Raw genomic sequence first — 22,303 nt, forward strand, 5'->3', positions numbered from 1 at the left:
GCCTTTCTTCCCTTATTAGTTCAGAACACTTTAAAATATAAGGCCTACTTTGCTTCCTTTTTTATATTCCCATCCTCAGACTCCATCACATTGCTGTGAGTGAGGCATAGGGATAAAACAATGTAGGGAGTAGGATATAGATTTTTGGAATCAGATGCACATAAATTTGGAAATAGGTTCTAACAGTGTAGATGTGATTGGAGAAGTTACCTGACTCCCAAGTCTTGGCTTTCTTACCTACTAAATGAAAGATAACATTGCCTGTCTCAAAGTTTTGCTGTAAGTACTCACTAGCATTAAATATATACAAAAATTGGCACAATGTAAATAATTAATATTTCTTTCCCCAATCTCCCATTCCCACAGTCAAAACCCACTCCCAATTCCACCTTCCTGTCCCACCCACTTTCTCTAGTTCCACTGCACCATTAATAAATATTTGTTAGATTGGATTGAATGCTCTGTCACTGGCCCCCTTGACTCAGGAAGCAAAGGACTCACTGCTTTCTCTGCAGTCTTTTTGCTTGGTTGGTATGTTGAATTGTTGTTTTTTCTCCTCCTCCCATTCTGTCAGTCTTAAATCCTTCTTTTGTGTCCTCTTTCTATACCAAAATTTTATTTTTACCTACAAGTTTTTTGTTTACATTGTATCTCTCTTCTGCTGGAAAAGCATGGCCTTGTGAAGCTGGCATTTGTTTAATCTTCTGGCGTCTCAAGACCTGCATTTATGAATTTTCTAAAGTTCCCTGTGCTGGGAACCTCACATATGCCAGAGCTGCTGAGTAAATGCTCCAACCTGAAATGAGAGTCGTTCCAAGGTTAGGTCATCCCCCACTATGCACCTCCCTCATCCACAGCCAGGCAAAATAAAAGTTTCCATGGAGATGAAACAGAAATGAGTCCATCTGATCAATTCTAATTGTTATAAGTAAGAATTCATTTTAATACATGTTTGTGGCATGAGCTGCTTGTCACAGTTAAGAGGAGAGCAGAAATTATCAAGTAAATTTTTACTATTGAATATTTACTTAGCTCAATGTAAGAGGGAGGCTAGGTCCCTGCCCTAAGAGAGCTTAAAATTCATTTGGGAATAAAAATGAATCCATGAGAAAGAGAGGGCAATTAAAGAAAGAGAGTAAAAAGAGCTAATTTAATGAGTATTGTCTGACTGCATAAACAAATACATACATAATTAAATGAATGAACGAAAATAATTACAATAAAGAACAAATGAAGACTGGAGCATTAAGACTGTGCTTTTAAAATTTGACAATGTCACTAATTCAAAGCAAGTTAACTCTTTAAATTATTTGCATTAGAACTACACATTGATCTCATTAAATAAACAATTTAAGCCATTTCAACAAAGACACATTTAAGTATTCACAATGGTCCAGACCTTACTGAGCCCAAAAGGTAAACAAGATGAATAAGATATCGTCCTTTCTCTAGGATTGAAACAAATCTCTCCTGTCACTTTCCTGTAGATTATTGCCAAGATATCCCATGTATAGGCTGACATCCTCTAAGCCAGTAGAATATCAGTTTCTGGCACAATAATTGATTGAATGGAAACTGTGTTGGGACTCAGGACCACTTGCTGGTTGATAAGGATCACTCAATGTGTCTCTTTTAACAGTTGGAGAGCTTTATGTTTCGCTTTCTGAAAGTTGTTTGACACTTTCATTTTCTGTTCTAGATATATGAAATATTCACTGTGTTCCCAACTATACTGTAAATTTCCTGACAGCAGGATCCATTTTTATTTATCTATGCATCTTCCACAGAGCCTAGCATATTTTTTGATAGATGACAGATACTCAATCTATATTGGATGAATGAATGAATGAACAAGTGTAGTATAAAATAAAGATGTGTACAGTAAGTCCTCACTTAATGTCTTTAATAGGTTCTTAATAACTGCAACTTTTAGCAAAACAATGTATAATGAAACCAATTTACTGTAGGCTAATTGATACAAACAAGAGCTAAGTTCCAATGATGTATCTCTGATCACAAAAATATAACCAAGCTTCTAAATAAAGGCCAAAAACACTTTTGATATTAAACATTGAAATAAATGTGAACTACACATACACATACATTTGTAAAAGATTAACAAAAACGAGAAAGATAATTATTTACCTCATTTTTGGTGAATCAGCGAGTAACAGTGGTTTTAGTGGAGGTTGGTCAAGTCAAGGAATAAATGTTTGCAAAACAAAATTTTTAAGGATTCCCTCCTACCACCACAAAATTCCAAAACAGTAATTCTGACAGTCCTCTGAGTGCTTTTTGTCCCTCGTTGTTTATTGTTGTGCATTTGTATGACCATTATATACCTTATGAATTTTTATCTTACAATAATTTGTATTCATTCATTTATTTTCTAACCCACTATTCCAGTTCAAGGTCATGTGGGTAGCTGGAACATATTCCTGGCAGCTAAGTGTGCAAGGAGGGAGCCATCCCTGGCTAGAATGTTAATCCACCTCAGGGCATCCTCACACACACACCCATATTCACTCAGACTGGGACCGTGTACACATGCCGATTAACCTGATGGCACAACTTCGGGATGTGACAAGAAACCAGAATATCCAGGGAAAGCCCATGTAGACAATGGGAGAATGTGTAAACTCCACACACACAGTGGTCTGACCCAGTCATCAATTTTTTTTTCTGATCAAAATTATAATAAAACAAGGTTGAACAAAACAGTTCCTGGTGCACCAGGAGCTCTCAGTCTGGTTGAAAAATCAGAATGCAAACCAGTAAGGATAACTCAATGTGCTAAGTATCACAGCAGTAATAAGCACTGCAAACATAATGGGCAATTGGCAGGGCTTAAGACTTTTGAGAAGACATAGGAAGAGAGATAAACCTGAAGATCTAAAGGATGAATGAATTTGCTAAGTGAAGAAGTTATGAAGATAGACAGAAGGATGAGATGGCAAACCAGTGGTGAAATAGAGGAAATTCATTAAATAAGGCAATGAGACATTTCCCTCATTAGAGACAGAGGGAACAGCATGTGCAAATGCTGCAGATAAATGAGCAAGTTTGACGTTTATAAATAACTTGCGGTGATTACAATGGGGATGTCAAATGAGTCAGCACAGAGAGGAACAGCAAGATAGACTGGAGTCAGTTTGTAAAGACCCTGCCATGCCAGTTTGAACTTCATCACTTGAGCAACAATAAGCCGTCGATATTTTTTAAGTGTAGTGAGATAGTCAAATTTCTGTCTTGGAAAGGCAACTCAGGCTGAGTTTGAGAAGATGATCCTCAGGAACTAGGAAGGAAGAAAACATTTACTGAGCTAAGTCTATATATGCCAGGATATACTTTAGGGGATTTCACAGATACACTAAAGTTTGTTTTATGTAATCTTTACAGCCACCATCAGAAATAAGCATTAGTATGCTCATTTAACAGATACAAATGTGACACTTGAAATTATGAATAGAAGAAGGTTTAGAAATTGAGAAACTATTCACAATTCTAGGGGAGATCAAAAGTGAGTGTATCCTAGAGGAGGGATATGGAAGAAAGAAGGGCAGGAAGAAGAAACACAGCATATTGGAGAACTCAGAATTCAGGAGGCATAATTAACAGAATCATTGGTTGCAGGTAGGCATGAGGAAGAAAGACAGTGATAGTGAAAGAATGAATTCCAAGTCTCTAGAGCATTGAAAGTTTTGGGGCTTATATATAACCGCCTTCCTCCAGTGATTTTTACATCTCTCACATTTTTTCTAATACAATTACCTTGAAACTTATAGAAGTATTTATTTCTCTTGAGATGAAAAACTAAGTTTTAGGAACTTGTGTCTTTAGTGTTATCTCCCCAGGAGTTGGCTGCTGTAGCAAGAAAGAACCGTGATACTCTGTTTTCAAGACAATTGCATGTCTTTCAGCTCGGGTGTGTTGGGAGGATTTCTGTTCATAAACTGTTCAGAGGAATTTGGAAGCAAACAAATATGTAAGTGCAAAGAATTGTATCAGATGGGAGACACCACCCAGACTCTTGGCAAGCCAAAACTCACTTGGAAGCAATTAGTGGCTCAAGAGACTGATATCACAGAGGATCAAAGTGTTCACTGGGAAGTGATTTCGGGAGTAGAGGCCGCCAGTGACTTCACAGCAAACCACACGGTGATTGTGAAACTCTTACTGCATTTTGCAATGTTATACACAGCAGAGGGATGATTCCAAGTCCAGAGAAATCCTGCTGACATCCAAAAAGCCTCTTTTTTATGTTTCCAAGAACTTCTAGTACCGCGTATTTTCCTTCTCCCAGGCCTAATTTTTGGTGATCTGTTTCCTATTTTGAGAGTTTCTTTAACAACTAACATGATTGGTGAATTTAGTCATGCATATACCCAGGCTTCTGTTTTACAACGGAATTATGCATACATGAGCTGGATTAGGGTTAAGAAGATAAAGACAGAATGTTAATGCACCTTTTTGACCCCTCTGTCATAGTTCGGACCACTTGCTCCAACCAAAGTGATGAAGGAGGAAATAAAAACAGAGGATGTGAGTGACACAGGAAGCTAGAGGTGGAAGAGAGGCAAAGAGACCTCAAAGAAACCTTTATCTAGTGAATCTAATGAAGAGCTCCTCATTAATCTCTCTCACAGAATCATACTTTTTGTTTTACAGCATTTATGAAAGATTGTGGCTTTCTTCTTATAACAGATTACCACTTATCATCCCTAAAATGCTCAATAAGCCCTAAAATAATGGTATTCAGGAAACTATAATGAGGGATGTGTGTGTGTGTGTTGAAATAATAGTGAATGCCAAAGTGAAAACACAACCCAAGATTTGTACCTGGAGTTTAATCTAGGTAGAAAGATAAGATTTATAGTTTCCAAATATGAAACTCAGGCAAAACTAGACCAATAAGCCAATGAAATGGCAGCTTCTATACATGGGATCATACTCTCAGGATCACTTTCTTTAAGGATAAAATTTCAGACTGCTTAATTCCATACATATTATCAAATTCCTTTGCAAAAGATTCCAGTCTTCCTTTGCCCTGCCATCATTTGTCACCTTCCTTTCCTCTACACTCCAACACATAAACACACACGTGCACATTCTACATTGCAACCATCCTCTTATTCCCACTCTATTGGTTTCCTAATGCTGCTGTAGCAAATTGCCACACACTTAGTGACTTAAAACAACATACAATAATTATTTTATTATGCTGCAGGTCAGAAGTCCAACATGAGTCTCACTGGACTGAAAACACCAAGGTGCAGGTAGAGCTGGGTTCCTTTTTGAGGCCCTAAGAGAATATGTATAATTTCCTTTTGTACACTCTGGAGGCTGTCTGAATTCTTTGGCTGATGGCCCCATCTCCCCCTCTTCAAAGATAGCAGCATGGCATTTTTTTAAATCTTTCTCCAATTCTGATCCTATCTTGTTGTTTTTTTCTTATTTTATAAGGATGCTTGTAAATACATGGAGTCCACAAACAATCCAGGATAATCTTATCATTTTAAGATTTTTATCATAATTATATCTGTCCGTCCTTTTGTCATATAAGGTAACATATTCAGAAGCTTTGTGGAATAGATCATGAGTGTCTTTGAGGGACAGTGGTCTTTATTCTGCCTATTGCACCTAAAGAACACTGAGAATTTTCCCAATTTTATATCTTCTTGCAGCCTGATTTATCTGCCTAAATTCCCTTTCCTTCCTTGTCTGACTTGAGATCACCCAACCTGACTATCACCTCTTCTTTAAATCTCTTTCTAACTATCTTTCCCTTGGAAGAATTGCTGTTGCATCCTTATCTCCATGGCAACATGTTAAATATTGAGTTTATTACAGAGTTTATCACATAGTGTTGTTTTTCTCTGTCATTTATCCGTTTCTTGCAATAGAGTGAGAGTTTATCAAGGTCAGAGTATATACCTTTCTTATTTTTAATTACTACTACCTAGAAAAGTACCATTACTAAACATGGTTTATCTTGTATTTAACTGAATTCATTGATAAAGGTAGAATATTTTTTATTATTAATGACAAAAGACATTGTTGTGTTCCTTCTCACACCAGTTCAATATACTGTCTTCACTTGTGTCCTTGAAAGGCTATGCTTATACCATAATACCTAAGTTCAGAATTTAGAAGGAATTTTTTTAAAAGATGATTATTTTATGTGGTACCAGAACCTAAAGCTAGGACTAAAACACCAACTTACTGAGGGCCTACTTTTGATTTATCATGAGCAAGAATTTTGTGGTGAGAAAAAGCTGTAAGTTAAGAATTGGCTCTCTTAAAAGCGGGACTATGTTACTGCACTGAGTGTACTTAATAGCAGAAATACATCCACCTGGAAGGCTGGAAAGGCTATTCTGTGTTATGTAGCTCGACCAGTGAAAAACAACTACTTGCTTAATATAAGGGCAAATTAAAAACAAAAACAAAAACTATTGCCACATTAAAAAAAAATGTTAAATATATTGAGAGTGATATAATGAGAAATACGGGGGCAAGGTGCACAAATAATTGGTCTCTTTTCAGCTTTGTCCTAGGCTGGGTTAAAAAAAGAACTGGTCTCTTTCCTGAAAAAAAAATCATAAACAAGTTTGAAAAGACCTGAAAGAGCTGAAGAAAGCAATAGGCAGTTCTATAATACTCCAACCCTAATAATAGATATATCATCTAGGTAAAAAATTATCTAGATAGATGATAGATCATCTACATAGATGATAAATCATTTAGACAGAAGATCAATAAAGAAATAGAAGACTTGAAAAGCACCATAAGCCAACTAGATGTAACAGACAAATACAATACTACACACAACAATAACAGAATACACATTATTCTCAAGTACCTGTGGAACTTTCTCCAGGGTGGACCATACATTAGATCCAAAAGGTAAGTCTCAAGAAATTTTAAAAGACTCAAATCCTACCAAGTATCTTCTTTAACCACAATATAATGCAGCTAGAAATCACTAATAGAGGGAAAACTGGAAATTTTACAAATATATGGAAATTAAACAACACACTCTTAAATAGCCACTTGGTTCATTGCATAAATCATTTGAGTGGGAGCTGAACATTGATCACACAAGGACATAAATATGAGAATAATAATCACTGCAGACTACTAGAAGGAGGAGAAAAGGAGGAACATGGATTGAAAAACTACCTATCGGCTACTATGCTCATAGTATCATACTCCAAACCTCAGCATCATGCAATATTCCTATGCAACAAACCTGCATATGTGCCAACTGTATTTAAAATACAAGTTGAAAAAAAGAGAAATAAATAAAAAAGAAAATGCAAAATATTTCAAGACAAATGGACATTAACACACAGCCTACGAGTACCGATGGGATACAGTGAAGCAGTGCTCAGAAGGAAATGTATAACTTTAAATGCATGTTTTAATGGAGAAGGATCTCAAATCGAAAACCTAACTTTACACCTCAAAAACCTAGAAAATAAAAGCAAACTAAACTTAAGCTAGAAGGAGAGGAGTAATAATGAGTACAGCAAATATAAGCACAGTAAAGTAGAAAATCAACAGAATCCACAAACCTAAAAGTTGGTTCTTTGAAATTTTCAGCAACATTGACAAACCTTTAGGTAGACTGAGAACAGAAGAGAGAAGACAGAAATAACTAAAATCAAAAACCAAAATGAGACATTACTATCATCCTTAAAGAAATAGAAGAATTATAAGAAAACACAGTGGCAACCATATACTAATAATTTAGATAGCCTAGTGAAATGGGCAAATTCCTAGAAAGAAGCAAATTATGAAAACTGGTTTAAGAAGAAATAAAAAGTCTAAATAGATGTATAACAAGTAAAGAAATTGAATAAATGATCAAAAACCTCCCAACAGAGAAAAGTCTAGGACCATATGGCTTCACTTGTGAATTCTACAAGATATTTAAAAAGGAATTAACACCAATCCTTCTCAAACTCTGGCAAATAAATATATAAGAAGAAGATGAAGAAGCACTTCTCAATTCATTGTACAAGGCGAGCATTATCCTTATACCAAAACCAGACAAAGATATCACAAGGAAATAAAACTAGAGATTAATATATCTTTTGAATATAAATGCAAAAATTCTCAGCAAAATTCTAGCAAGCCAAATATAATAGCATATTAAAATAATTAAATGCCATGAGCAGATGGGATTTCTCCCAGGAACATAAGAGTTTTTCAATATAAAAAAAATTAATCAATGTAATACACCATATTAATAGAACAAAGAAAAAAATGTATAAGATCACCTAACTTGACACAGAAAACACATTTTGTAAAATCCAACATCCTTTCATGATAACAAAAAATCACTTAGAAAATTTTCTCAACATGAAGAAGGGTACTTATGAAAAAGTCAAGTCACAGCTAACATCATGCTTAATAGTGAAAACCTGAAAACTTTCTAACAGTAGGTCCAAAACAAAGATGACCACTTTCGTCACTGCAATTCTGCATTTTACTGAAAATTCTAGCCAGGACAATTGGGCAAGAAAAATAAATAAAAGCTGTCCAAATTGGAAATAGAAAAGTAAAATTATCTCTATTTCAAGATGACATGATAAAGTAACATATATAAAATCTCAAAGTCTACACACACACACACACACACACACAATTAGAGCCAACAAAAAAATCTAGCAAAGTTGATCAACACAAAATCAGTTCTGTTTCTAAAACCCAGCAATGAACAATCCAATAAAAATATATGTTTTAAAAATTCCACTTTTAATATCATCCAAAAATAAAATAAATTTAACTAATGAAGTGAAAGATTTGTACACCAGAAACTATAAAGTATTACTGAAAGAAATTAAAGAAGTCCTAAATAAATGAAAAGACATTCCATGTTTATGGATGGAAAGACTTAATATTGTTAAGATGGCAATACGACCAAAAGTTATTTGCACATTCGGTGCAATCTCTATTGCTATTCTAAGAACATTTTTTTGCAAAATGGAAAAGTTGATTCTCAAATTTATTTAATTGTGAAACATCCCAAATAATCAAAACAATCTTGAACAATAAGAACAAAGTTGGAAGACACATGCTTTCTGATTTCAAAAATACTAAAAATATATAGCAATCAAAACAGTGTGTAACTGGCATAAGAGTAGATATATTGACTAATGGAATAGAAATGAGACTCCTGATATAAACCCATATATCTATGGCCAATTGATTTTTGACAATTGTTTCTAGATCATTCAATGGAGAAAGAATAGACTTTTTAACAAATGATACTATGACAACTGCAAGGGAATGAAATTGGACTCATCTCACACCATATACAGAAATTAAGGTAAAACGTGTCAACAACCTGAATATATGAACTAAAACTATAAAACTCTTAGAAGAAAACATAGGTTAATTCTACATCAGCTTAGATTTGATGATGATTCTTTAGATACCACACCAAAAACATGAATAGCAAAAGAAAAAAATTAATAAAGTGGACTTCAAAATTAAAAACTTTTGTGCATCAAAGAACATTAACTGAATGTGAAAATAACCTACAGAATGTGGAAAAATATTTGCAAATCTTATATCTCATCAGGGTCTACTATGCAGAATATATAAAGAACTCTTAAAACACAAGAATAAAAAGATAGCCAATTAAAAAATAGGCAAAGAACTTAAATATACGTTTCTCAAAAAAAGATACACAAATGGCCAGGAACCACATGAAAATATTCTCAACATCATTAGTTACTATGGAAATGCAAACCCAAACCACAATGCAGTAATACTTCACACCCACTAAAGTGTCTATAAACAGAAACACAAACATCAACAAGTGTTAGCAAGGATGTGGAGAGATAAGAACTTTCATACATTGCTGCTTGGAATGTAAAATCATTCAGCCACTCTGTAAAACACTTTACTGGTTTCTCAAAAAGGGAAAGATAGAATTACCATGTGTTCTAACAATTTCATTTCTAGGTATATAGCCAAAAAATTGAAAACAGATACTCAAAAAATACTTGCACATGCATATTTATAGCAGCATTATTTACAATAGCCAAAAGTTGGAATCAACCCAAATGTCCATCAATGAATGGAATAAAGAAACAACACACACACACACACACACACACACACACACACACACACACACACACACACACACACACAATGAAATATTATTCATTCATGGAAAAAGTCATAAACTATTTATACATGCTACAAAATGGGTGAATCTTGAAAATATAATGGTAAATTTAAAAAGTCAGACACGAGGTCCTATATTGTATGGTTCTATTTAAATAAAATATCCACAGTAGATAAATCCATAAAAACAGAAAGTAGGAAGAAATGGCAATTAACTTGGTAATGGGTACAAGGTTTTATTTTGGAGTGATGAAAATGTTTTGGAATTAGATAGAGGTTATGGTTACACAGCCTTGTGAGTGTACTAAATGTCACTGAAGTGTTCACTTTAAAAGGGCCAATTTTATGTCATATGAATTAAATCTTAATTTAACAATGATTTTTTTAAACTGGATTTGTACATTGTTTCAAGGACTCACATTGTAATTAAATTTAGCTGGTAGTAAATTTTTTAAGTATATTGAGTCCCAGGGAATAAACACATATTTATGCCACCAAATTTAACCATTTTGGTGCACAAATATTTAAATATTTAGTGAGTTCCTATTATTTTGTCAACACAGTAGCAGGGTCCCTCTTCTTCTGGGAATGACCCATTCTCTGACAATATTGACATGATGGTCATGGTATCAGCAATGTTACTTGATCCCAGAGTTGATTTGTTTAGGAGTAGGCGCTTGTTCCAAATTTGGTCATCAAATTTTTATTCAATTCAGCTTTAAAATTGAAGTGCATATATTGTGGATTGTAAGATATAAAATATAAAATTGGAAACCACTGGATTAGCTTTATTTTTCACCATGCGGACCAGAGAAGGAAAGGAAAGAAATGTGGGGGAAAAAAAAGTGAAAGAGAAGTAAGACAGAGATTTGAAGAGAAGCATGAGGATAAAAGGAGGCCTTGAGGACAGACTTGTCTCTGGTTCCGGATACTTCTCTGAGCTTTCGCTTAATTGCTCTACATCATCATAAGACATTGTCTATTTAACTTAAATTACTAGGTTTCCTGTCTCTGGAAATGAAATGAATTATAACCATTACACAGTGAAAAAAATGAATACTGCTCCATAGACACAAAAATGTTAGTACCTTTGCATATTTTAAACACAGAAATATACAGACAAATTCCCTTTCTTTAAACCATATAAATGTATACAGGATTTTAGAGGTTTAAAGTATATTTTAATGCATTATCTTATTTCATCCTAATACCATCCTAGAAGTAAATATTATTTTCAGTTCCATTATAGGAACTGGAAGACTGAGCCCTAGAAAAGTAAAATGACGTGCCCAAGTCAGCAACAGAACAGGGCCTACAATTATGTTATTTCATTAAAAGCAATTGTTACTTAGCAGTCATCTTTTCAGTACCTTTTACCGGGAGTCAGAGAGAGAAAGAAATCAGGGGTGCTCCTACCCCAACTTTCTCTCAGTTTGGACCTCCTCTCCCATGGACACAATCTCTTCTCTACTTTGTGTGACCAAGTCTAATGAGCTGTTTCTGTGGAGAAAAATATAAACTGTTGTCTCTCCCACTATACTCACAACACACTTTTGACACCACATGTGCGGGAATTTCTCCCAGCCAACAAACAAGCAATCACTTCTGCAGTGGATACCAACTGGGTGCCCTCTAATTCAATTCAATTTTGACTTTATTTACCTGGAGACAGTATCAGATCACACAGGCTAAGGACACAGTCCCACAAAACTGAGCCTCACTTTCAATGCCTATCACAAGCCCTAGGCTGTTTCACCTGTGCTTCCAACAACATTGACATGATAGCCACGGTATCAGCAATTTTACTCCACTTGAAATTTTACTCAGCTTCCCCGTGGGGTTCGATTAATGTGGTAGAGTGGCTCACAGAACTCAGAGAAATACTTCCTTATATTTAATGGCCTATTATAAAGGATACTACAGAGGATACAGATGAAGAGATGCAAAGGGTGAGGTATGGGGAAAGGGCGTGAAGCTTCCATAACCCGCTCTGGGCATGTCACTTGCAGGAACCTCCGATGTTCAGCTAACTGGAACTCTCTGAGCCCTGTCCTTTTGATTTTTTTATGCTGGCTTCATTACACTGGCATGATTGATGAAATTATTGCCCATTGGTGATGAACTTAACCTTCAGCCTGTCTCCATGGTAGTTGCAGAGTAGGACTGACTGTCCCAACCCTGTAATCTGGCTTTGATCTTCCTGATGACCAGCCCTTATCCAGAAGCCACCTAGAGGCTGCCAGCCATTAGTTAACTCGTTAGCATACAAAAAGACACTTATCACTTTGAAGATTCCAAGGGTTTTAAGAGCTGTATGCCAGCAAACAAGGAAAAAGACCAAATACATATATTCACAACTTCACAGCTGCGCATCCTGGACCGGTGCTGGTGCCTCCAGCTTCATAAAAGGGTTTGATCCATGGACACTCTGTCTATTGGGAACTACTCTCAGCTCAGCTGACTTCCGTACCCCTGGAACCCAAAAGCCCAGGCCCTCTCCACCCTTCTGTAACCATTCCCCTGAAGCCATTCCCTACTAATAGCAGCATATCTGTCCATAGATAAACAATTTTAAGAAGGTAACTTCCTACAAATGCAGTTGCTATGCCAAAGGTTTTGTTTTCTCTAACCAAAACTACTTGGTGTATGCAAAAGACTATTTTTGAAATGTTCTTATAAATATTATTTATTTATTTATTTATTTATTATTATTATACTTTAAGTTCTAGGGTACATGTGCATAACATGCAGGTTTGTTACATATGTATACTTGTGCCATGTTGCTGTGCTGCACCCATCAACTTGTCAGCACCCATCAACTCGTCATTTACATCAGGTATAACTCCCAATGCAATCCCTCCCCCCTCCCCCCTCCCCATGATAGGCCCCGCTGTGTGATGTCCCCCTTCCCGAGTCCAAGTGATCTCATTGTTCAGTTCCCACCTATGAGTGAGAATATGCAGTGTTTGGTTTTCTGTTCTTGTGATAGTTTGCTAAGAATGATGGTTTCCAGCTGCATCCATGTCCCTACAAAGGACACGAACTCATCCTTTTTGATGGCTGCATAGTATTCCATGGTGTATATGTGCCACATTTTCTTAATCCAATCTGTCACTGATGGACATTTGGGTTGATTCCAAGTCTTTGCTATTGTGAATAGTGCTGCAATAAACATACATGTTCATGTGTCTTTATAGCAGCATGATTTATAATCCTTTGGGTATATACCCAGTAATGGGATGGCTGGGTCATATGGTACTTCTAGTTCTAGATCCTTGAGGAATCGCCATACTGTTTTCCATAATGGTTGAACTAGTTTACAATCCCACCAACGGTGTAAAAGTGTTCCTATTTCTCCACATCCTCTCCAGCACCTGTTGTTTCCTGACTTTTTAATGATCGCCATTCTAACTGGTGTGAGATGGTATCTCATTGTGGTTTTGATTTGCATTTCTCTGATGGCCAGTGATGATGAGCATTTTTTCATGTGCCTGTTGGCTGTATGCATGTCTTCTTTTGAGAAATGTCTGTTCATATCCTTTGCCCACTTTTTGATGGGGTCGTTTGTTTTTTTCTTGTAAATTTGTTTGAGTTCTTTGTAGGTTCTGGATATTAGCCCTTTGTCAGATGAGTAGATTGCAAAAATTTTCTCCCATTCTGTAGGTTGCCTGTTCACTCTGATGGTAGTTTCTTTTGCTGTGCAGAAGCTTTTTAGTTTAATTAGATCCCATTTGTCAATTTTGGCTTTTGCTGCCATTGCTTTTGGTGTTTTAGACATGAAGTCTTTGCCCATGCCTATGTCCTAAATGGTACTACCTAGGTTTTCCTCTAGGGTTTTTATAGTATTAGGTCTAACATTTAAGTCTCTAATCCATCTTGAATTAATTTTTGTATAAGGAGTAAGGAAAGGATCCAGTTTCAGCTTTCTACTCATGGCTAGCCAATTTTCCCAGCACCATTTATTAAATAGGGAATCCTTTCCCCATTTCTTGTTTCTCTCATGTTTGTCAAAGATCAGATGGCTGTAGATGTGTGGTATTATTTCTGAGGACTCTGTTCTGTTCCATTGGTCTATATCTCTGTTTTGGTACCAGTACCATGCTGTTTTGGTTACTGTAACCTTGTAGTATAGTTTGAAATCAGGTAGCGTGATGCCTCCAGCTTTGTTCTTTTGACTTAGGATTGTCTTGGAGATGCAGGCTCTTTTTTGGTTCCATATGAACTTTAAAGCAGTTTTTTCCAATTCTGTGAAGAAACTCATTAGTAGCTTGATGGAGATGGCATTGAATCTATAAATTACCTTGGGCAGTATGGCCATTTTCACGATATTGATTCTTCCTATCCATGAGCATGGTATGTTCTCCCATTTGTTTGTGTCCTCTTTTATTTCACTGAGCAGTGGTTTGTAGTTCTCCCTGAAGAGGTCCTTTATATTCCTTCTAAGTTGGATTCCTAGGTATTTTATTCTCTTTGAAGCAATTGTGAATGGAAGTTCATTCCTGATTTGGCTCTCTGTTTGTCTGTTACTGGTGTATAAGAATTCTTGTGATTTTTGCACATTAATTTTGTATCCTGAGACTTTGCTGAAGTTGCTTATCAGCTTAAGGAGATTTTGGGCTGAGACAATGGGGTTTTCTAAATTTACAATCATGTCATCTGCAAACAGGGACAATTTGACTTCTTCTTTTCCTAACTGAATACCCTTGATTTCTTTCTCTTGCCTGATTGCCCTAGCCAGAACTTCCAACACTATGTTGAATAGGAGTGGTGAGAGAGGGCATCCATGTCTTGTGCCAGTTTTCAAAGGGAATTTTTCCAGTTTTTGCCCATTCAGTATGATATTGGCTGTGGGTTTGTCATAAATAGCTCTTATGATTTTGAGATACGTTCCATCAGTACCGAATTTATTGAGCGTTTTTAGCATGAAGGGCTGTTGAATTTTGTCAAAAGCCTTTTCTGCATCTATTGAGATAATCATGTGGTTCTTGTCTTTGGTTCTGTTTATATGCTGGATTATGTTTATTGATTTGCGAATGTTGAACCAGCCTTGCATCCCAGGGTTGAAGCCCACTTGATCATGGTGGATAAGCTTTTTGATGTGCTGCTGAATCCGGTTTGCCAGTATTTTATTGAGGATTTTTGCATCGATGTTCATCAGGGATATTGGTCTAAAATTCTCTTTTTTTGTTGTGTCTCTGCCAGGCTTTGGTATCAGGATGATGTTGGCCTCATAAAATGAGTTAGGGAGGATTCCCTCTTTTTCTATTGATTGGAATAGTTTCAGAAGGAATGGTACCAGCTCCTCCTTGTACCTCTGGTAGAATTCAGCTGTGAATCCATCTGGTCCTGGACTTTTTTTTGTTGGTAGGCTATTAATTATTGCCTCAATTTCAGAGCCTGCTATTGGTCTATTCAGGGATTCAACTTCTTCCTGGTTTAGTCTTGGAAGAGTGTAAGTGTCCAGGAAATTATCCATTTCTTCTAGATTTTCTAGTTTATTTGCATAGAGGTGTTTATAGTATTCTCTGATGGTAGTTTGTATTTCTGTGGGGTCAGTGGTGATATCCCCTTTATCATTTTTTATTGCGTCTATTTGATTCTTCTCTGTTCTCTTCTTTATTAGTCTTGCTAGCAGTCTGTCAATTTTGTTGATCTTTTCAAAAAACCAACTCCTGGATTCATTGCTTTTTTGGAGGGTTTTTTGTGTCTCTATCTCCTTCAGTTCTGCTCTGATCTTAGTTATTTCTTGCCTTCTGCTAGCTTTTGAATGCGTTTGCTTTTGCTTCTCTAGTTCTTTTAATTGTGATGTTAGAGTGTCAATTTTAGATCTTTCCTGCTTTCTCTTGTGGGCATTTAGTGCTATAAATTTCCCTCTACACACTGCTTTAAATGTGTCCCAGAGATTCTGGTATGTTGTATCTTTGTTCTCATTGGTTTCAAAGAACATCTTTATTTCTGCCTTCATTTCGTTATGTACCCAGTAGTCATTCAGGAGCAGGTTGTTCAGTTTCCATGTAGTTGAGCGGTTTTGATTGAGTTTCTTAGTCCTGAGTTCTAGTTTGATTGCACTGTGGTCTGAGAGACAGTTTGTTATAATTTCTGTTCTTGTACATTTGCTGAGGAGTGCTTTACTTCCAATTACGTGGTCAATTTTGGAATAAGTGTGATGTGGTGCTGAGAAGAATGTATATTCTGTTGATTTGGGGTGGAGAGTTCTATAGATGTCTATTAGGTCTGCTTGCTGCAGAGATGAGTTCAATTCCTGGATATCCTTGTTAACTTTCTGTCTCGTTGATCTGTCTAATGTTGACAGTGGAGTGTTGAAGTCTCCTATTATTATTGTATGGGAGTCTAAGTCTCTTTGTAAGTCTCTAAGGACTTGCTTTATGAATCTGGTTGCTCCTGTATTGGGTGCATATATATTTAGGATAGTTATCTCTTCCTGTTGAATTGATCCCTTTACCATTATGTAATGGCCTTCTTTGTCTCTTTTGATCTTTGACGGTTTAAAGTCTGTTTTATCAGAGACTAGTATTGCAACCCCTGCTTTTTTTTGTTCTCCATTTGCTTGGTAAATCTTCCTCCATCCCTTTATTTTGAGCCTATGTATGTCTCTGCTTGTGAGATGGGTCTCCTGAATACAGCAGACTGATGGGTCTTGACTCTTTATCCAGTTTGCCAGTCTGTGTCTTTTAATTGGAGCATTTAGTCCATTTACATTTAAGGTTAAGATTGTTATGTGTGAACTTGATCCTGCCATTATGATATTAACTGGTTATTTTGCTCGTTAGTTGATGCAGTTTCTTCCTAGCCTCGATGGTCTTTACATTTTGGCATGTTTTTGCAATGGCTGGTACCGATTGTTCCTTTCCATGTTGAGTGCTTCCTTCAGAGTCTCTTGTAAGGCAGGCCTAGTGGTGACAAAATCTCTAAGCATTTGCTTATCTGTAAAGGATTTTATTTCTCCTTCACTTATGAAACTTAGTTTGGCTGGATATGAAATTCTGGGTTTAAAATTCTTTTCTTTAAGAATGTTGAATATTGGCCCCCACTCTCTTCTGGCTTGTAGAGTTTCTGCCGAGAGATCTGCTGTTAGTCTGAAGGGCTTCCCTTTGTGGGTAACCCGACCTTTCTCTCTCGCTGCCCTTTAGATTTTTTTCCTTCATTTCTACTTTGGTGAATCTGGCAATTATGTGTCTTGGAGTTGCTCTTCTCGAGGAGTATCTTTGTGGCGTTCTCTGTATTTCCTGGATTTCAATGTTGGCCTGCCCTACTAGGTTGGGGAAGTTCTCCTGGATGATATCCTGAAGAGTGTTTTCCAACTTGGTTCCATTCTCCCCCTCACTTTCAGGCACCCCAATCAGACGTAGATTTGGTCTTTTTACATAATCCCATACTTCTTGCAGGCTTTGTTCATTTCTTTTTCTTCTTTTTTCTTTTGGTTTCTCTTCTCGCTTCATTTTGTTCATTTGATCCTCAATCACTGATACTCTTTCTTCCAGTTGATCGAGTCGGTTACTGAAGCTTGTGCATTTGTCACGTATTTCTCGTGTCATGGTTTTCATCTCTTTCATTTCGTTTAGGACCTTCTCTGCATTAATTACTCTAGCCATCAATTCTTCCACTTTTTTTTTCAAGATTTTTAGTTTCTTTGCGCTGGGTACGTAATTCCTCCTTTAGCTCTGAGAAATTTGATGGACTGAAGCCTTCTTCTCTCATCTCGTCAAAGTCATTCTCTGTCAAGCTTTGATCCGTTGCTGGCGATGAGCTGCGCTCCTTTTCCGTGGGAGATGCGCTCTTATTTTTTGAATTTCCAGCTTTTCTGCCCTGCTTTTTCCCCATCTTTGTGGTTTTATCTGCCTCTGGTCTTTGATGGTGATGGTGACGTACTGATGGGGTTTTGGTGTAGGTGTCCTTCCTGTTTGATAGTTTTCCTTTTAACAGTCAGGACCCTCAGCTGTAGGTCTGTTGGAGATTGCTTGAGGTCCACTCCAGACCCTGTTTGCCTGGGTGTCAGCAGCAGAGGCTGCAGAAGATAGAATATTTCTGAACAGCGAGTGTACCTGTCTGTTTCTTGCTTTGGAGGCTTCCTCTCAGGGGCGTACTCCACCTTGTGAGGTGTGGGGTGTCAGACTGCCCCTAGTGGGGGATGTCTCCCAGTTAGGCTACTCAGGGGTCAGGGGCCCACATGAGCAGGCAGTCTGTCCCTTCTCAGATCTCACCCTCCGTGTTGGGAGATCCACTGCTCTCTTCAAAGCTGTCAGACAGAGTCCTTTGCTTCTGCAGAGGTTTCTGCTGCTTTTGTTGTTGTTTATCTGTGCCCTGTCCCCAGAGGTGGGGTCTACAGAGACAGGCAGGTTTCCTTGAGCTGCTGTGAGCTCCACCCAGTTGGAACTTCCCAGCGGCTTTGTTTACCTACTTAAGCCTCAGCAATGGCGGGCGCCCCTCCCCTAGCCTCGCTGCTGCCTTGCGGTTAGATCACAGACTGCTGTGCTAGCAATGAGGGAGGCTCCGTGGGTGTGGGACCCTCCCGGCCAGGTGTGGGATATGATCTCCTGGTGTGCCTGTTTGCTTAAAGCGCAGTATTGGGGTGGGAGTTACCCGATTTTCCACGTGTTGTGTGTCTCAGTTCCCCTGGCTAGGAATAGGGATTCCCTTTCCCCTTGCACTTCCCAGGTGAGGCGATGCCTCGCCCTGCTTCAGCTCTCGCTGGTCGGGCTGCAGCAGCTGACCAGCACCGATCGTCCGGCACTCCCTAGTGAGATGAACCCAGTACCTCAGTTGAAAATGCAGAAATCACCGGTCTTCTGTGTTGCTCATGCTGGGAGTTGGAGACTGGAGCTGTTCCTATTCGGCCATCTTGCTCCGCCCTGTCCCAGTGGTTGTTCTTATAAATCTTACTGCAAGTTATCTGGGCTAAAGTTATCAGTCCTGGAATAGGGTATCCATAGAATCTAGGTATGTGCAGTAGGTTAGTACAACTGATTCCAGATTACAGTAAAAGCACTTATAATGGGGTATGGGAAATGAAGAATACATGAAGAAACTCTCTGTGCTGCTTACTTTCTTGTAGAGTCTAACAGAAATCTAGTTTGGTATAGAGCTCTGTAGTGCTAAGGACCACTATCTGCCTGCATGGTTCCCAACTCCTGGCATAACATGGCTGCTCAAATCCAACAATCATGTTTGCATTCCAGCAAGGAGGAAGAAAGTAGAGAATCTCCCTTTAAGAATTTCCATTAACCAAAATATGCACCAAAGTTTAGACACATAATCACAGCCGCAAAGAAGCTGAGAAAGGTAATCTTTATTCTGAGTAGCCATATTCCCTGCTAAAATTTTGTTCTTTAATAAGAAATAGAGGGAGAATAGATATCAGGGAACAAGTCGCAAACTTGGTCATAAGTGTGAAAGCTGCTGGTTAAATCAGCATATGGCTATGAATGTGTGGCCTTTATGCAAATGCCAAGATGGAAAATTCTGTTTCCTTAGGTCAATCGTATAATTTCTTTTCTAAAGAGGCATCCTGGTATACCAACACCCTGGGGAAGGCAGGAAGAGAGATACCTGCAGAGCAAGAGAGTACTCAAGAGTAGCAATTAAGAATAAAAACAATATTGTTATAATTATTATGATAATAATGCCTCACATTTGCATAATGCTTCAGATTTCAAATATTTAACTTATCCTAATTGAACTCCATAGTATCTTACAAAGAATTTTGTAATAACCCAATTTTATAGAGGAGAAAATTGAGAAGCAGGGAGGTTAATTGTTTGTATAAAGTTTATTACACAGCAAAGAAATCCTAGTGCAGGGCCTGAGCACTCTCTTCAACGCTAATTCTAATTTTTTTAATTTTTTGAGCAGTGCAATGGCAACATAAATGTGCAATTTCAGCTTCTCTGTACCCTATCACTTATTTAGCAACACACATTCACTGAGCAGCTATTAACATATCAGTGGAAATAATACATAGGGAATAACCCCAAAAACCTCTGCATTCAAAGATTTGAGAAGTTGGAAGAGCAAAGTAGCAAAATTACATTATACATAGGTATATGATATAATTATGTTTGTGCTTTTAAAACAAGAGTATACAAGATTCTTTCGTAGGGAGGAGCGGTCACTCCATTTATTCTTTTCACATTTAGAATTCTATGCCAACAAAATTCTTAGGCTATGCTGTGCCACAGAGCCTTTGCCTTTCCTAATTGACGGGGGCTTCCCTTCTCTCTCTAAGCCTTATCTTCTCTATTGCTTGATGATGTACTTCTCAGATGTAAGTCCTTGCAACATCCCAGTCAAGTAACAAGCGTGATTCCTGTTTCAAAGAAAGAATAAGGTAAGCTGGGTAGATAACATGCCCAGGATAAAAGAAAACTCTATGCTAAGTCAAAATTGGAACTTCTTTTTAGTAAACTACTTGCGAAAACTACAGGGATGTAATAATAAAAATCACACTTATATATTCATTATAATAGCTACTACTTTGTTTGCCTCTATCAGAATGTCATGAACATAGTACATAGCTCCACGTGCCAGGAACAGGTTCAGGGCTTACTATGCACAGTATTAGGTAATAACAATGATAGATAACATACTGACTATTTTATATGTGCCAGGCACTTTGTTAAATATAATGATGTCTGTCTTCTTTCATCTTTAGAAAGAAATAATGCTAAATGCAATAATGCAGCATTAAGGCTGATGATATTATTCCCTCTTAGCACATGAAATTACTCAGATCCAGCCATGTGCCTATGTTCACACAGTTCAGAAGAGTCATATTTGTTGAGTTTTAAAATCTAAGTTCCAAACCACTGCATCTTTTTGTCATACTTAGCCCTCAAAACAACTATACAAGGTCAGTATTGGAATGTACAGGTAGAGAAACTGTATATATAACTTAACATTTTTATGCCTTTCACTCGTCCATAAACAAGCAATAGTGCGCAGGGATTTGACAACCATCTGAAAAAGCCACGTCCACGTGGTTTGTCAGAGATTTGCTTTCTGCTGTGTTGTTCTACAAGAAATCACTACATAGGCCTGTGTCTGTTGTTTCACCTCATATGCAGAGGCAAGTCATTATCTTATGTTGGTGCCAAAATCTCATACAATAGGAAGTTAAAACAAAATATTTGAATATTTTCTATTTTGTTTATTCACTCTAGTGTATCTTTCCAGTTTAGTCTTTATTTTTGATATTAATATTTTTAAATTTCTCTTTCAAATTTTCTTCAGATTTCCCAATTCACATCTGATTTTTCTTCTGACTTTTATTTATGTAGTTCTTTAATGTCTTCTATAATGTTAAGACATTTGTTTTTAAATATAAAATTATAATTTTTATATTGTGCACAACTTTCTAGTATAATTTTATTGTTTCTAGGGATTTCATATCTGTTTTTTGTTCCACTTTTTTCTTATGATCACTTTGCATGGGATATGTTTTCAACATTTTTCTATTGGTTGGTTTTGTGTAAAGTTAATTTACATGAATTTTTAGAAAATATTAAAGTTCAGGGTAACACTTTTAACTTCATCTCCTTTACTGCTGTTTTAAGTAGTGTTCGAAACTATGGGAGCCTGCCTTCAGGGATTTCATGGCTCTTTGCTCTTCCTCCGCTTTTATCTGCACCTTCTCTTCTCTCTCTCTCTCCAGTTATTCAGTTCCATTTTGATTCAATTTCTATATATTTCACCTTGTGGAACCTTGCTCTGAAGACAAACTCTGGCTGGTGACTTTTGAGAGTCCATATAATCTAGAGTAATCCAGCTCCTTAAAACAGGCATTTCACACTCACCCTTTGCTGGAGTGGTAAAGAATACCTTAAGTTTTAGCTGATGTTTTCAAATTGCCCCACTTTGCTGAAGGAAATAAAAGCCTTTTAACCTAAGACATATTTCTTTGACATATTTTGAGATGCCTGTTAGAGGGCCAGCAAACAGAAATGGCCCTACAAAGTCATCTTCTGCTGGGAAATATACATTTGTAAAAAATCTGCATTAATGCAGTCTGGCCTTCCCTTGTCCAGATGTAGGAAAGATTAACTGACTCTGTCACCTTCAGATCTAAAGTAATATTTTACCGTCGATTCTCTCTGAGGGCAGCTACCAGTGAATTTTCATCTATATAACAAGACCACCTTTA

The sequence above is a fragment of the Macaca nemestrina genome, chromosome 8 (assembly GCF_043159975.1).
Source record: "Macaca nemestrina isolate mMacNem1 chromosome 8, mMacNem.hap1, whole genome shotgun sequence".
NCBI classification, from domain to species: domain Eukaryota; kingdom Metazoa; phylum Chordata; class Mammalia; order Primates; family Cercopithecidae; genus Macaca; species Macaca nemestrina.